The sequence below is a fragment of the Microtus oregoni genome, unplaced genomic scaffold, assembly GCF_018167655.1.
Source record: "Microtus oregoni isolate MIOR12 unplaced genomic scaffold, Mior012 000189F_ref0000355, whole genome shotgun sequence".
NCBI lineage: Eukaryota > Metazoa > Chordata > Mammalia > Rodentia > Cricetidae > Microtus > Microtus oregoni.
This window is the reverse complement of record NW_024544848.1, coordinates 69,291-84,776: the sequence shown is the minus strand read 5'-3', so window position 1 is coordinate 84,776 and position 15,486 is coordinate 69,291.

The following is a 15,486-nucleotide window of genomic DNA, read 5'->3' as shown; positions in this document are numbered from 1 at the left end:
CCTTTGGAGAATAAAGAAGCACGTATAGTGTCATATATAGAGAGATATTAAAGAGTGGAAAGAGAATAAATTAAAAGTAACAACTAGTGTTAGAGCAGCAGAGGAAAAAATAAAAATATGGACCAAGCAGTAAAGAAAGGGAGAGAAAGGCATCTTCAGGTGAAGGTGCAGTGAAAAAAAAAAGACAGAGAAATAGAAGAGTGCGGTCACAGGGCCTAAAGTACTTTCAACCCTGGCAAGGCTGGGCAAGGAGACCCCAGCTCAAGGTCTGCCTGTGCAGTTCAGGACAGCTTACCTTATAAATAAACAAGTAAATAAATTAATAAGAAAACAAGTAAGTAAATGGAGAGAGAAAGTAGGGTAGGACAAAGTGATCTATAAAATTAAAAGTGGATATTAAGGAGAGTCTGTCTCTATGTGCTCACTTGTCTGGGCTCAACTGTGGCATGTTTCTATGTGGTTACTTGCTTAGGTGAAGGTCCAGATCTATCTATGTAGTCTTGTTTTTCCTTCCTTAGCTATTTGGGTAGGTATATTCTGATGAGCTCAGAACCTTTGTGCTATTACACTTTCTGTGTTGGTTTTTGTGTTATTTGCTGTGCAGCCAAGGGGTGTAATGTATGGATAGTGGGTACTTTAACTCTAGGTGTCCCATCTCCAGGTACATAGGGCTCTTGAAAAGCTTTCTACTAGACCCTAGCACCTTTAAACACTCGCTACTGCTCTTGCCTCGTCCACGAAACTAGCAAGCATCACATCAGTCTCAGAGCAGATTTCCAATGTGTGTAGCACTGTGTGTCTCTGATTTCAGTTTTCTCTTCTAGACAGAGGCATTCTGCAGGTCAGGACCCCTCACACATCTCTCGCATTCTTAGAGTTGACTGTACATAGAGACCTTTGCTTTTAGAACCTTCTAGCTAGGGTCTTTAATTATTTTTAAAAGATCATTTATTATTAGTATTATTATTTTGTGTGTGTATGTGTGTGTATATATATATGCCACAGTATGTGTGTGGAGGTCAGAGAACAACTTTGTGGAGCTGGTTCTCTCCCTCTAACTTTATTTGGTTTCTGGAGATTGAACTTAGGTTTCCAGACTTTTAGAGGCAAGCACTGAGCCATCTCACTGGGCCAAGGACCTTTTTTTTTTTTTTTTGTCTGGCTCCTAATTGGTCTTTTTTTTTTTTTTTACTTTTTTTCTAAATTTTTTTCCGCCTCCTCCCCGTTTCCCATTTCCCTCTCCTTCCTCCTATACCTCGCCCCTCCCCCCACTCCCCTCTCCCTCTCCCCCTCCCCCCCACTCCATTCCCCCTCCATCTCGAGTCCAGATTCCCTGCCCTGAGGGAAGTCCAAGGTCCTCCCACTTCTATCCAGGACCAGGAAGGTGAGCATCCAAACAGGCTAGGCTCCCACAAAGCCAGTTCATGTATTAGGATCGAAACCCAGTGCCATTGTCCTTGGCTTCTCATCAGCCTTCATTGTCCACCACGTTCAGAAAGTCCGGTTTCATCCCATGCTTATTCAGTCCCAGTCCAGCTGGCCTTGGTGAGCTCCCAATACATCAGTTCCACTGTCTCCGCGGGTGGGTGCACCCCTCGTGGTCCTGACTTCCTTGCTCATGTTCTCCCTCCTTGATGGGTTCTTGCTGCTCTTTTTGTCAAGGGTTGAGAAAAGAGGATCTTTTCTCACAACCTGTGCAGTATGTGAACTTGAAGATTTATGTCCATTTGGGCTGAAAAATTTGCTTAGTGGTGAAGTGAGTATTGGTTGGGATTTGGTCTCTGAATTTTCTGAGTTTCTTTGTCTTAAGTCACAGTCAGCCCTCTGCAGTTCATCCACACCACAGTGGGATCAATGTACCCCCCACTGTGAGTTGAGCCCTCCCGGGTCCTTTTGTTGTTTCGTTCCTGAAGCTCCTCTTTCCTCCTTCACTGTTGAATCTGTGTTTTTCTGCCACCATCTGCCTCACTGAATAGCCACTTTCCCACTTCCCACTTCCCCTGATTGGAGCCTAGAGTCATCTGCTACACTCTCCCCTAGGCCAACATTTCTTTAAATAGTATAAAACCTAATCTGTAAGCCCTAGGTAATTTCTTTAAGATTGTTTTTACAATGGAGGACTAGTTCTTGTTTCTCCCACGTCTATGTTTTGGACTAGTTGTGGTTGTGGATTCAAGTTTTCATCAAAGCATCTGTCTGGAGCATGGTTAGAAAGCAGGATGAAAGCAGAATACAGAAAGTCATGCGATAGTCTATAAAATGGTATAAGAAAAGATATGTTTCATTGGCTAAATTTTAATGTTATTTTTTTGTCCAAAGAACAACCTATAAAGCAAATCCAATATAATACATGTGACCCAAATCTTTCATCTTGAAACTGAAAACAGACGTAAGATTTCAGCCAAAGCTGGCTTTCATGATTAGATGACTCCAAATCGTACCACCGAGTTGTTTGATGAGCACTTCCTAGGCAATTAGAGCCATTCGGAAAAAGTAAATGATAATGATGTCTTTGCCCTAGTTGAAACCGGATGACATCACCAGTGTACAATGGAACTGTTCCAGGGCTTTGAATAAAGTCATGGTAGGGTTTAGTCATCACAGGTGCATCACAGTAGAGGGAAGCCAGAAACAACTACCACCTTTACCAAACCTATGCGGTAACACCCAACTCTATGCTTGTGTTTAAGAAGATAATTACCATGTAATTCTATGCCTAGATTTAAGGAGATAATTTAGTTTAAGCCTAACACTAGCTATCATATTAAATTATTTTTGTTAATTTGACTTTTATTGGTTTGGTAATTTGTTTTATTTAATTTGTAAAGTTATTTAGTTTATGTTTATATAAAATATTTAAATATAGGGAGTTTATGTTACCTTTGTATTTGCCTATAATTAGATAACATGTTGATGAAACAATTTAAGCTTTCTTTTTTTCTTTAAAAGTATATCTAACCATGTATGGTGGTACATGCCTGCATCAGGAGGCCAAGGCAGAAGGATCATAAATTTGAAGTCAGCTTGGGCTCTTCTGTTAAAGACACACAAACACACACACACACACACAAACACACACACCAAATGCATTTGCATAGGCCTGTAATCTCAACACTTGGGGTGTAGAGACAGGAAGATTGTGATTTCAAGACTAACCTTGACTGCCTAGCTAATCTGAGTCTCAAACCCTGTCTCAAAACAAGTTTTGTCAAACCGGGCGTGGTGGCACACACCCTTAATCTCAGCACTCTGGGGCAGAGGCAGGCAGAGTCTGTGACTTCAAGGCCAGCCTGGTCTACAGAGTGAATTCAAGGACAGCCAGGGCTACGCGTAGAGAGATCCTGTCTCAAACAACAAAACATAAATTTTGTTTTCATATTACTAAAGTTTGAGAGATGCTTAGTAGGGAATGGAAACTCCCTGAAGAATTTTGTGGCTCTGAGTGACATAAGAAACCTGGCCTGACGACAAGAGCAGTTTTGAGAAGATAAATACATAAATAGGAGGAATAATATGATTTTGAGGGTCCAAGTGTGTGACAATAAAAGTTGCTGGGAATGGAGCAGGCTATGATAACATATGCTTGTAATCACTACACTCAGGAGACTGGGCTCATGAGTTAAAGGCTGGCACAAACTTTATGAGTTTCAGGCTGCTTTCAGAAACCTAAGACTTTGTGGAAGAAAGAAGGGTTCATGGAAATGGTAGAAAGAGACAGATGGGGAGATGTAGGTAGAAGAGGATTAGTGGGAAATCTGTAGGAACTAGTTTGATATATGGAAGAGAGGTTACTTCTTGAGAGATTTTAATCTTTTTTGCTCAGTTTTTTTTTTTTGACAGTTTTGTTAACTCTAAAGGGAAAAATTTCGGTAACATGAATAGAAAATTTGGAAGCAATCAGTTTAACAAAATGGAAGTATTTGACTTTAGACATGTTTTTGCTTTCAATGATAGTTTTCAAATAGACTAATGGATTACAAGTACATGAAAATAAAGAGAAAGAAGAATGCCTTTTAAGTGATTGAATCTAATGAAGTAGTTTCCCTACAAACAATTGAATTTTTATAATTTTAGTGTCACCTAATTGTCTTGTACACAGTATGCATTTGCTAAACGTTTTGATGAGCTAGATTTTCTGATACATTTGAAATAAGTCTACTTAAAACACTTTGCTAAAATAAATGTACACTTTAGGTTTTGTGAATGAATTTGAAGACTCCCCAGTGCTTCAGAACAACTGTATCCTTCACAGGACATACTTTTTGAAAAAAAAAAAAAACCCAGAGACTCCTTCATTGAGCCAACCCTTTCAAGATGAAGTAATCCTTTGGTTTCTGGAAGAAACAGAAGCAAAAATTCTCTAGAGGAAAACCTCTTCAAATTTCATCTGCAAAACTTACACTGTTGAAAATGAAACAGTGAGCTCATCATCAAAATCATGAAACAAATGGTAAGGAAAGTCACCCTGAGTGAAGGTCAGCACAAACAACACAAGCTCCACTTGGAGTCTCCACGGACACAGGTATCAAAACACTCATGTATCCAACATTGACCAAAAAGGCATGGGATTCATAAACAAAGGGCACAATAAGAAATATAAGCATTCAGTATGATATTACCAGAAACGACTGAACAGAAGTGAAAAATTTAAATTATAGAAACAAAAACTACAATTGTTGAAGTGAAAACTTAGTGGATGGAATAAATAGCACATCAGAGAAAACTTGAGGAAGAATTAATAAATGCAGCTTTGAAGGAAAAAAGATAGAAAACAAAAATAGGATTAGCAAGATGGCTCAGTAGGTAAAGGAATTTGCTGCCAAGCTGGTGACCTGGGCTTCAGTCCCAGGATTCACTTGGTAGAAGGAAAGAAAGGACTCCCTTAAGTTTTCCTCTGACCTCTATATGCCCTATGGGATGCGCGCGTGCGTGCGCACACACACACACACACACACACACACACACACACACACACACTAACTCTTTTGTTTGAGAAAGGATATTATGGTTGATGTCAACTTGCCACAAATTAGAATCACGTAAGTAAGCATCCTTAGCAGAAGAACCGTCTGGATTGACTTTATGGATATGAGAAGATTGGCCAGTATTGGACTATGGGCAGCTCCTTCTGGTATCAGGACAAATTCAGAAGAAAATGTATAATTCAGAAAGAAGTTTACTTGGCCTTTGTCCTAAATGCCTTTCATCTTGCTGCCAAACTGCTTCGCCCTGCTGCTGCTGCTGCTGCTTCCACCACTGTCAGAACCAGCATTCGCATGCTTTCATTGCGGACTAGTGACCAGCAGATTGGAACTGCTGATGCACTCGTCCTTGTGAACTGAGCAATAATTGTCCCCCCTTCCCACCTTGCTCTGGTGTAAGAGGCAGTCATTGTGGGACTACTCTTGATTGTTGAGACATCAAAGTTAAAGGAACTAGTTACTACAGGGTTTTCAGCCTCAGGTTTGACAATCAACTCACACTCATAACTTTATCCCATTGATTGTGTTGCTGTAGAGAACAGCCTGATTAATACAAAGGGTCTCACACTGTAGCCCTGGCTACGTAGAACTCATAGAGCTCAGACTAGCCTAAAGTCATGGTTTTAGCCTCCCATGTGTTAGGATTACAGCTGTGAACCAATGTGATTGGCATGAAACACAACTGGTAAAAAGAAATCAAAAAATTAGAGACTAGTCGAATAAGTACCTAATATAAGTGCCAGAGGGGAGACCAGAAAAACTTGTGGAAAGATAATAATGAAAGGAAAGTAAATGAAAAATTTTCATACCTGATGAAAAATATGAATTCTGAAGCCCAGGAAGTGCAATGTCCAAACAGGATCATAATATACAATTGGAATGACAGCATAATTCCAAAAGCAACAATGGAAATCAAAAGTACTAGAATAATGCCTTCAAAGGCTCAGTGGTTAAGAACAACAGCTTCTCTTCCGGAAGAGCATGTTTTGATTCCTAGCATCTATATGGCAGCTCACAATGGTCTGTAACTCCAGCTCCAGCAGATTTGATGCCCTCCTTTGGCTTCCATGAGCAATATACACAAGTGGTACACAGGCAAAACACCCATACACATAAAGCAAAAATAAAATATGCAAAGTTTCAGAGAAAATAATTACAAGATTGTTTTTCAAAATTAACAGCAAAGCTAAGACATCTGCATAAAACGAAATTAAGGAAACATCATTTCCCAAATAGATACACTAAAAGAAATTCTAATTATTTTCTACCTGTATTTGAAAATTATCCTACAAAAACATATAAAATGCAAGATGAAACGATTCATGAATAAAATTATGGGAGTTGGGGAGATGGCTCAGTTGGTAAAGTGCCTGCTGTCAAAACAAAGTTGCTAAAGATCCTGTTTGAGTTTGGGTCCCCAGAACTCATGTAAAAAGCTAGGCCTGATACTGTGTGCTTGTTACCCCATCATTGAGCAAGTGGATACAGAGGGGTCCGTGAAATCACTGGCCAGCCAGTTTACTGCTATCATCGAGCTCTAGGATAAGTACAAGACTATGCCTCAAAAAAAAAAAAAGGTGGAAAATGATTGAAGGGGACACTTGACATTGATGTCTACCTACATATGCACGCATGTGCACAGGCATGCACATATATACACATGGATATATACACAAACAAGTACACACCATATACAAAATAGAAATTGCATATATTGACTTTATTAGCCCATCTGTTGATTGGCAGTTTTGTTTTCTTTGTGTTTACTTTTTGCAGTTCTTTGTAAATTCTGGATATTAGCTCCTGCCTGACGTGTAGCTGGCAAAGATTTTTATCTTTGTCTGCAGTATAATTTGAGGTCAGTAATTGTAATACCTTCAGTTGAGTTCTTTATCCTTAGAGTTGTTTTGGCTATTTGCGATTTTTTTTGTGGTTCCATATGAATTCTTTTTTTTTCTGTAGTCCTACAGATTTTATAAGTTCTTTTATTATTATACAGCTGTTATCCATTGCTTAAATTTTATCTGGCTGCTTTTTTTCCACATGAATTCTTGAACTATTTTTCTAATATTGTGTTTTAAAACAATGATCACAGAATTACTAAATTGGTAAAATAATAATACATCAGAATGGGGATAATGAACATTAAAGTGTTAAGGAGAAGTGAAGGTTTTACTTATCATCTATTTATATTTTGCAAGCTAAATAGTAATCCCAAAAATCCATGGGCCATTATTAAGAAATAAAGTGAATAAGTTTGATACAAGTATAAAAATGAAATGAATAAATTCAACTGAAGAAACTCAATTCTACTAAGTATTAAAATAGAAAAATGGAGCAAAGTGAAAACAAATCATAAGAGAAATAAAACTATATATAATACAAATAAGATGATGTATATGAATAATCACATGAAACAAATGCAATGATACAAAATCGTAGAACACTCAATTGACCAGAAATATATGAATATTCTAATTTTATACATATTTAATAAAATATCCTGAAAAGTATAATGCAAAGTGATATAACTATAAGAATATAAATAGACAAAATGAACATCATAGTGTATTTTAATATTTTAATATATTTTTTCTTGCATTTCAAAGTACATGGAAGATTCAAATGATCAGCAATCTTGATCTAATGATCATGGACTGAACTCTCCACTCAATCTTTAAAACTGTATGTTTTTCTTCATGTCATGTGAAACATTTATAAATGGTAGGTTAGAGCTGGAGAGCTGGCTTAATTGGCAAAGCACTTGCTGTGTAAACATAGCACTTGAGTTTAGATCTCCAGTACTCACATAAAAAGCCAGGCATAGTGGTAATGACATGTAATATTAATGCTGCTTTCAACCTTGAAGCTTCTTCTTGCAGTGGGCAGTGGTTAACTTCAGACTCACACTCTCAAAATGCTGGGGAAAGAGACTGCTGAGAGTGCCTGGCTCTAAATAAGACATCTCCATCATTTCCCCCACTCCACAAGACCCAGGGAGTATCATGGAGGAGAGTGGAAAAGGTGTGAGAGGCAGAGGGTGGGGAAGGAGTGTTGGGAAGTGCTGTCATGTGGACAGGACATGGTTGTTGTATTCATGAGCTCACAACAGCTGTGTTTACCTGTACCAACTGTAACCTGCCTAAGATCTAACCTGTTAGCATGCCAGCATCCACTGGGAAGTGGCCCAAGTCTTCCCTACCTGAAGAGCTCTTGACAGTTAATGGCTGCTGTGGGGTAGGCAGAGAGGTTAGTTTTCTTCAGGGGTATAGCCATTGGTAAGTTGTCCTTACTCTAATAAGTAATCCTGTACAATACAAGCAACTTAAACTCTGTGGGTTGTTGACATAGACTGCTTGTTCGTTCCCGGCTGTCCAGACCCAAAATAATCACATAGACTGTATTAATTAAAACACTGCTTGGCCAATCACTTAGGCTTATTGTTAGCTAGTGCTTATATCTTTAATTAACCCATTTCTATTATTTTATATTGTACCACGAGGCTCATCATTTACCAGTAAAGCTCCAGGGCTTCTTCCTCCTCTGGCAGCTACATGGCTTCTCCTAACTCTGCCTACTATCTTCTCTATTTCTGCTTGAAATTCCCACCTTACTCTATTCTGCCCTGTGATAGGCCTAAAGCAACTTCTTTATTAAACAATGGCACACAGAGAGGGCTCCCACATCACTGGATAGTAAAACAAGACATGAAATATGAAAGCAGAAGGAAGATGTGTTATGAAAAAGGGTTCCAGGGAGACTGGGAGGGGTATAAGAGAGGAGAGTAGTAGGGGGTCACTGCATGTGATCAAAAATGTAAGTGTATGAAGTTGTCAAATAATAAAATTTAAAATATAGAGAATAAGGTGGAACAACTGAGAAAGACACCCACTGCCAACCTCTAGCTTCCAGACCCACATCCACACATATGCATACATGAACATCAACTTCCACATGTAGACAACTGAACACACACACAGAACAAACTTTAATATATTTCAAATAACTGATATTGTGCACAACACATTCCTTTGCCATAATGTATCTAATCTAGACGTTAAAAATTATTTTTTAATATTATAATGTATTTAGAATTATATAAAGTCTTCCTTCTGAATCAAATAAACAATTAGGGAAATTAAAAATAATAATATTGTACATCGTATTTTGGAGGTACAGAGAAGTCAGAATTATTGATATACATAAGGAACTGCAATCTTAAAATGTTTATGTTAAAAAGCATATATAATACCTTAAATTAATGAGCAAAATGACCAAGTAAGAAAGTAGAAAAATAGGAATATAATGAGTCAAAATAAGTAGAAGAATGGATAGGGATACAACAGAGAAGACTGACAAAGCCTAGCTTGTTTCCTTGAAAATATTAAAAAGGATAAACGTCCATACAATTCTTCTTCTCTTTCTAAGTACAGATAACATATTCTTTCTCACTCAAATATTCTGAGAAATGATTTTCCAAGAAAGATTTCCTGTTTTGAAAATCTTCTGAGGTATTTCTGGGTCCTCCACTTTGACATACAATCTCTTAATCTCTGCTGAAGGAAATGATGCACCCTCGGGGACAAGATCACAGATAATAATGGCCTCTACTTTCAGCTTATCAACAGTGCCCATATCAATCTACCTACTTCATGTTTACACTCAACAGATGAAATGAGCCTATATTTTTACAGAGAAAACAGAAATGTGTTAGGCATGAGGTTCCTTAAGACTCAGTAGCATCCATTACTGATCATTCTGGACAAGTAGCTTAAATAGGTGCAGTGAACAAGTGAATCTAAAATGGAAAGTGGGGACTGGCTGGACTAAGAGCTAATCTTCGCTATGTGAGAATGTGAGCTCAGATCTTCTGAGTTTTCGAGAGAAATTGAAGCTACGGATTTTAAATAGCTACTGAATATATATATATATACGCATATATATATACACGCATATATATATATATATATGCGTGTGTGTGTGTCTGTATTTGTGTGTCTCTGTGTGTGTCATGTTTTAACCCTTCCTATAATGAACATTTTATGGTATTTTTGGCTACAGTTTGAATATGGAATAGGGAATATACCTCAAGGTCCACATATTGAAGATTTGCTTTTCAAATTATGGTACCACTGGGAAATGGGGAAACCTTCAGAAGAGGGGTGCTAGTGAGAGGGAGCCAGGCCACTGTGAGTTCCTTTTTCCAAAGCCATTTCAAAGGCCTGGAACATAGTAAATTGGTCACAGTGCATGATCGCAATGTGTTCTTGAATTAAGTGTGAAAGAATTTTATTGAGAACTTCTGTCTATGCTCATCAAGAAATTTGGTCTATAGATTTCTTTGTTGTTGCTGCTGTTGTTGTGTCTTTGTTTAGTGTTGTTATCAGTTAACAATTGTTTTATATAATGAATTAGGCAGTTTTCTTCTCTATTTTATGAAATAGTTTCAGGAGCTTTGATCTTAGCCTTTCTTTAAAAGTTTGGAAGAATTCAGCCACAGATATGTCTAGTCCTGTGATTTTCTTTGAGGTGAGACCTTTTGGCTATTTATTCATTGTACATAGTACTCTGCTCTACAAGGACAATTCTATACAAGTATATTATTCATTTTGAGCAATTCTTCACCTACCCCCTCTTACCCTTACCCCATCCCTCTCATTGGTCCCCTTTGCTCCCCTAGACAGTTTTGCTTCTACTTTCTTTTTTGAAAATTATTTTATTAATTTTTTCATATAGTTTTATATTAGTCTTTCCCCACCCCAACTCCTCCCAGATCAGCCATACCTCCCTACCTACTCAACTTCTTGTTCCTTCTCTTTTAAAAAAGAAAAAAGTGAAAATCAAAACAAACAAGCTAAAATAAAACTAATATAACAAAAATACCCCAAATCAAATAAAACAAAAACAAAAAGGACACAAATACATGGAGTCTTCTTGCATTAGCTAACTACTCCTCAGTTTGGGACCTGGAGTGGGGTTGATTTACCCAGTGACACTCCACTGGAGAAAACTGATCTTCCCTTTCCCAACATCTATCAATTGCAAATAGCTTCTTGGTTGGAGGTGGGACTTTGTGTCCTCTTGCCTTTCTCAGTGCTGGGATTTGCTTGTTTGAACCTGTGTTGGTCTTTGCCTGCCGTCGCATCTTTATGCCTTCATTTGTGTGTCAGTCCTAATATGTCTGGATGGGACTATTACCTTGTTTGTACTTTCACGTCACATATGCATATATGATTTTATGTATCTATATAAAAATCTGGAATCCACAAATGAGAGACAATGTGATATTTATCTGAGACTGACTTAACTTGCTTAATATGATAACCTCCAGTAGCATTTATTTTCCTGCAAATGACATAATTTTTTCATTTTTATGACTAAAACTAAATTGTATGTATATATGGTATTTGTTCTCGATTACTCTATTGATGGATATCTGGGATACTTTTATACTTTAGCTATTGTGAATATTGTTGCAAGAAAAATATAGATGTGCAAATATTTCTGTGGTCTGTTGCCTTTTACATCCTTTAGGTGAACATCTGGGAGTGCTAGATTTAGAGCAAGTTGTAGATTTGTTTTTGAGGAACATCCATAGAAATTTCCACCTGACTGATCTAGTTTGCCTTCACATTAGAGGTCCCTTTTTCTCTGCATACTTGTCAGCATTTGTTATTTATTTTCTAAACGACTGTCATTCTTTTTTTAGTTTCTAGTATCACAGTACTAAAATATAAAATACAACAGATTATTAATCTCTTATGCATTTGGTAAGATTTGATTTGTGGCCTCAAATGTGATCTACTATAGAAAAGTTTCCATAGGGTCCTGAGAAGAATGTGCATTCTCTTTCTTTTGGATGAGATATTCTGTAAATATCTGTTAAGTCCATTTGGTCTGTGACTTAGTTTAACTCTGAGTTTCTTTGTTGATACTTAGTTTGCAGTGCCTGTATAGAGATAAGAGTAGTATATTGAAACACCATACTATTTATTGTATCAAGTACTTTCTGATGTTTTGTGTCCATTACTACTTGCTTATCAAATTGGGAGCATCAGTATTTGACACATCTGAATTGACAGCTGCTATGCTTTGTTTATGTTATTTACATTTTTTTGGAAAGTTCATGCACAGGTATTTATATCTTTTCTATCCACCCTTTTCCAAACCAACTCATATATTAAACCTACTAAGCCAAATGACTATTCTATGTAAGCACATGTGTTTAAGGCTTATCACTCAGGACTGGGGGCTTGTTGGTGAATAAAATTGATTTCATCCCCCAGTAGCCATTTACTGTATGTGGCACTTCATCTAGAAGCAGTACCCTGTGAAATTAGGCATGCCAGCTAGTGTGGTCTTTGAAGGTCTGGTGCAGGCAGCTATATCATTGAGATTTCATAGGTGCAACATTCCTGTCATGTCAAAACACAATATCTCAGCAGTTGTCCCTGTCCCCAAGCGTTTGCAATATTCCCATGCCCTCCTCCTTGATGTTCCCTGCTATTTAAGTGTTGTGTTATAGATGTCCATTATGAGAGTGGACATACCATGGCTACTTAATCTCTGTATTTTGATAGATTGTAGACACCTTTAATGGTCTCCATCTGCTGCAAAAGGAACCTTCTTTGGTTATGGAGGAGAACTACACATACCTATGGGTATAAAGATGATTAATTAGAAGGCAATTGGAAACTATTAATTTAGCACTATGGTAGTAGAAAATTCTACTATAGGGTTGTATCTCTTGGTGAATTACTGCCTTCATTGTCTCTCTTTATCTTTTCTAATTTTGGCCTTTACACAAGCTTTGTTTTGGTTTCTGTTCACTTGATAGATGATTTTCCATCCTTTGATTCCCAGTCTGTGGATGCCCATTTGGTCTATAACACAGTTAAGCTCTGAAATTTCTTTGTTCATTTTTATTAAAATGACCTTTCTAGATATTAGAGTGAGGTAATAAAAAACTTTGGAATGCTTTATGGATTTGTGCACTATTGCTGTGCAGAAGCCATTACTACTCTTCTCTGCATCTTTCTAATTATAGTCCATATAGTGCAGAAGCAAGCGCTAAAGGCAAACCAGTTTCTCAATCTGTGACTTGTGACCCCATGTAGGATCATGGCACTAAATGTGGTGGTTGTGAAAAGTTTGGCAATGCTAAAAGATTTCTGAATACATAATGATCAAAATTAATTCAAAATCAAGTGTGTTGTGAGTCTGAGGTGATTTCAGCCATGCTCATTTGTGTTGCCTCACAGAACTGCACTGCAGCTTGGAGTCAGAACACACAACGCATGCATTGTGTACTGTTCATTATGTTATATCATGCAATGTGAATTAACACTGCTTGGGCCCAGATTTAAGACTATTGCATTTTATGAATGACAAAATGGACATAGAAAGTTACTACTCCTAGAGAAACTTAATGTTTTAATTACAGAAAACGAAGACTTTTAATATTTTCCCACTATCACTACTCAGCATGTAAGTGTCAAATTAGTATATTTTTCAACGGAGTTGTGTTTGAATGTTTAATTTTAAAAATTACTGTTTGAGCTGCAGACTTAAGTTTTATTAAAAAAGATGAAATGAATTTGGGGTTGAAATTAGATGAGATTTTCAATAATTACTGAAATGTCCCAAAACATACTATTGCTGTTTTATATTACATATTTATATGAAATGGCATTCTCAGTATTGATAACTATAAAATCAGAATATTGATCAACTCTGAAAAATATTGGAGGTATTCTGCAACTTATAGTATCAAAGCCCCACCAAAGACTTAATTCTTCATGCCAAAATTCAGTGAAGTATCTGCTTTCTTTCATGGTTAATAAATGGTAAAATTATATGTATACCAAAGATTTTTCATAGCAAGTTTCAGTATGATTTATTCTTTAGCAAGTGTTTGGTTTGTCTACTTATTTTATAATTCTCTGTATCTTGGGTCACATAAGAATCTTTTGGGTTCATTGGAGTTTGAAGGGGGTCAACCTTGAAAAGACCTGTCTTAGAGCAGCCTTCTGGACTCATTCTGAGGCAAGTGCAAAGATGGTTCTGGTTTTTCTTGGGGATCTAAACAAGCCTTTACAACATTGCTTCTAAGGAAAAACACACCCAGGCTTCCAAATAATAAAGAAACACACTTTTTAAAACATGATCAGTGCCTATGTTAGAAACAGCCTGTTGTAGAAGCCAAAATATTCTTTAAAAGTGCATTGCAAAACTCAGTTTTCCTGGTTTCCTCAGGATAGCTATCCTTTGCTGAGTCTTATTCTGTATATTTTGCTATGTCACTTAGAAAATATTTTCTCTGAAGTTATTTCAGAACATCTGTCCATACATCTATCAATGTATCCAGTTGCTTCTTGAATATGCTAATGATAGTGTTTTTTAAAGCTTTTCCACTATTTACATTTATACTTGTAGCTATACTTCTACTTGCTAAGAAATTTGTATTGGTTTCTTACAGTTTTCAAGCATGTATTAACTGAATAGAGTAAAATGCTTCATTGTGATTTCCCTATGCCTGTGTACAGTATACTTTGATCATATTCATCACGTCTATTACTCTTTTTGTATTAATTAAACTTGTTCCTTGACAATTTCATAGATGTACATCATGACACTGACTACTCTCATTCTCTTATCCTCTCTCATTTTTTTTTTTACTATTCTTGTCTACCTCCTCTTCCCTATGAATATCTCTTGTGCTCAGGTTTATGTTCATGTTTCACGACCCACTAAGTTTAATGAGGGCCATCTGTGTGAATATGAATCTGAAGTTATGTATTGGAGTCAGTGGGGTCAGTAAGAAGTTATTATGCAACTAAAGATGATGTTGTACATTCTTCTAGAATATATCAATAATCAATAGTTCAGCAGTAAGGGGTAGGAAGGGCTATTACTCTTTTCCCCCCTTCTTTGTCCCTTACACATTCTTAGTAGTCTCCTTTTTTGTTATAGCTGGGTGAAAGTGAAATAAAAGTTCTATTGGTCTATAGTTTTCTATTGTAGTATGAGGCCCACCACTAAATCTTATTCATCTTTGCACATCCTCTCTCTATCACAGGTCTTGAATGGTAGACACTAAAGAAATCCTTTTTACAAAGAGCTGAAACACTATTGTCGTGTTTCATTTTGAAGTATGTTACCATAGCTTCTGGCAACAAGAAACTTAACGCATTATAACTTCCTTGACTACTAAAATTAGTCAGGTTAAAAATCTAAAATCACAGTTGCTATTTTTAGGAACAGGAAAACTATCTTATCCCCTTGTGATAAAGACTCCTACTTTTTCACTAAACCCACTCTTTGAGTTCATAGTTAAAGTGCATTTCCCAAGATATATACAGCTGAAAGTAGCCTAAATTCTGGGCAGTGTTTTCATATATAACTTTCCAGTGCTCTTTCTCCATTTTTTTTGGTTGAATCTGAAGACCTGTGGCACCTAGGAGAAGGTGAAGACTTGAAATGGAAGGCTATTTAATCAGGAACA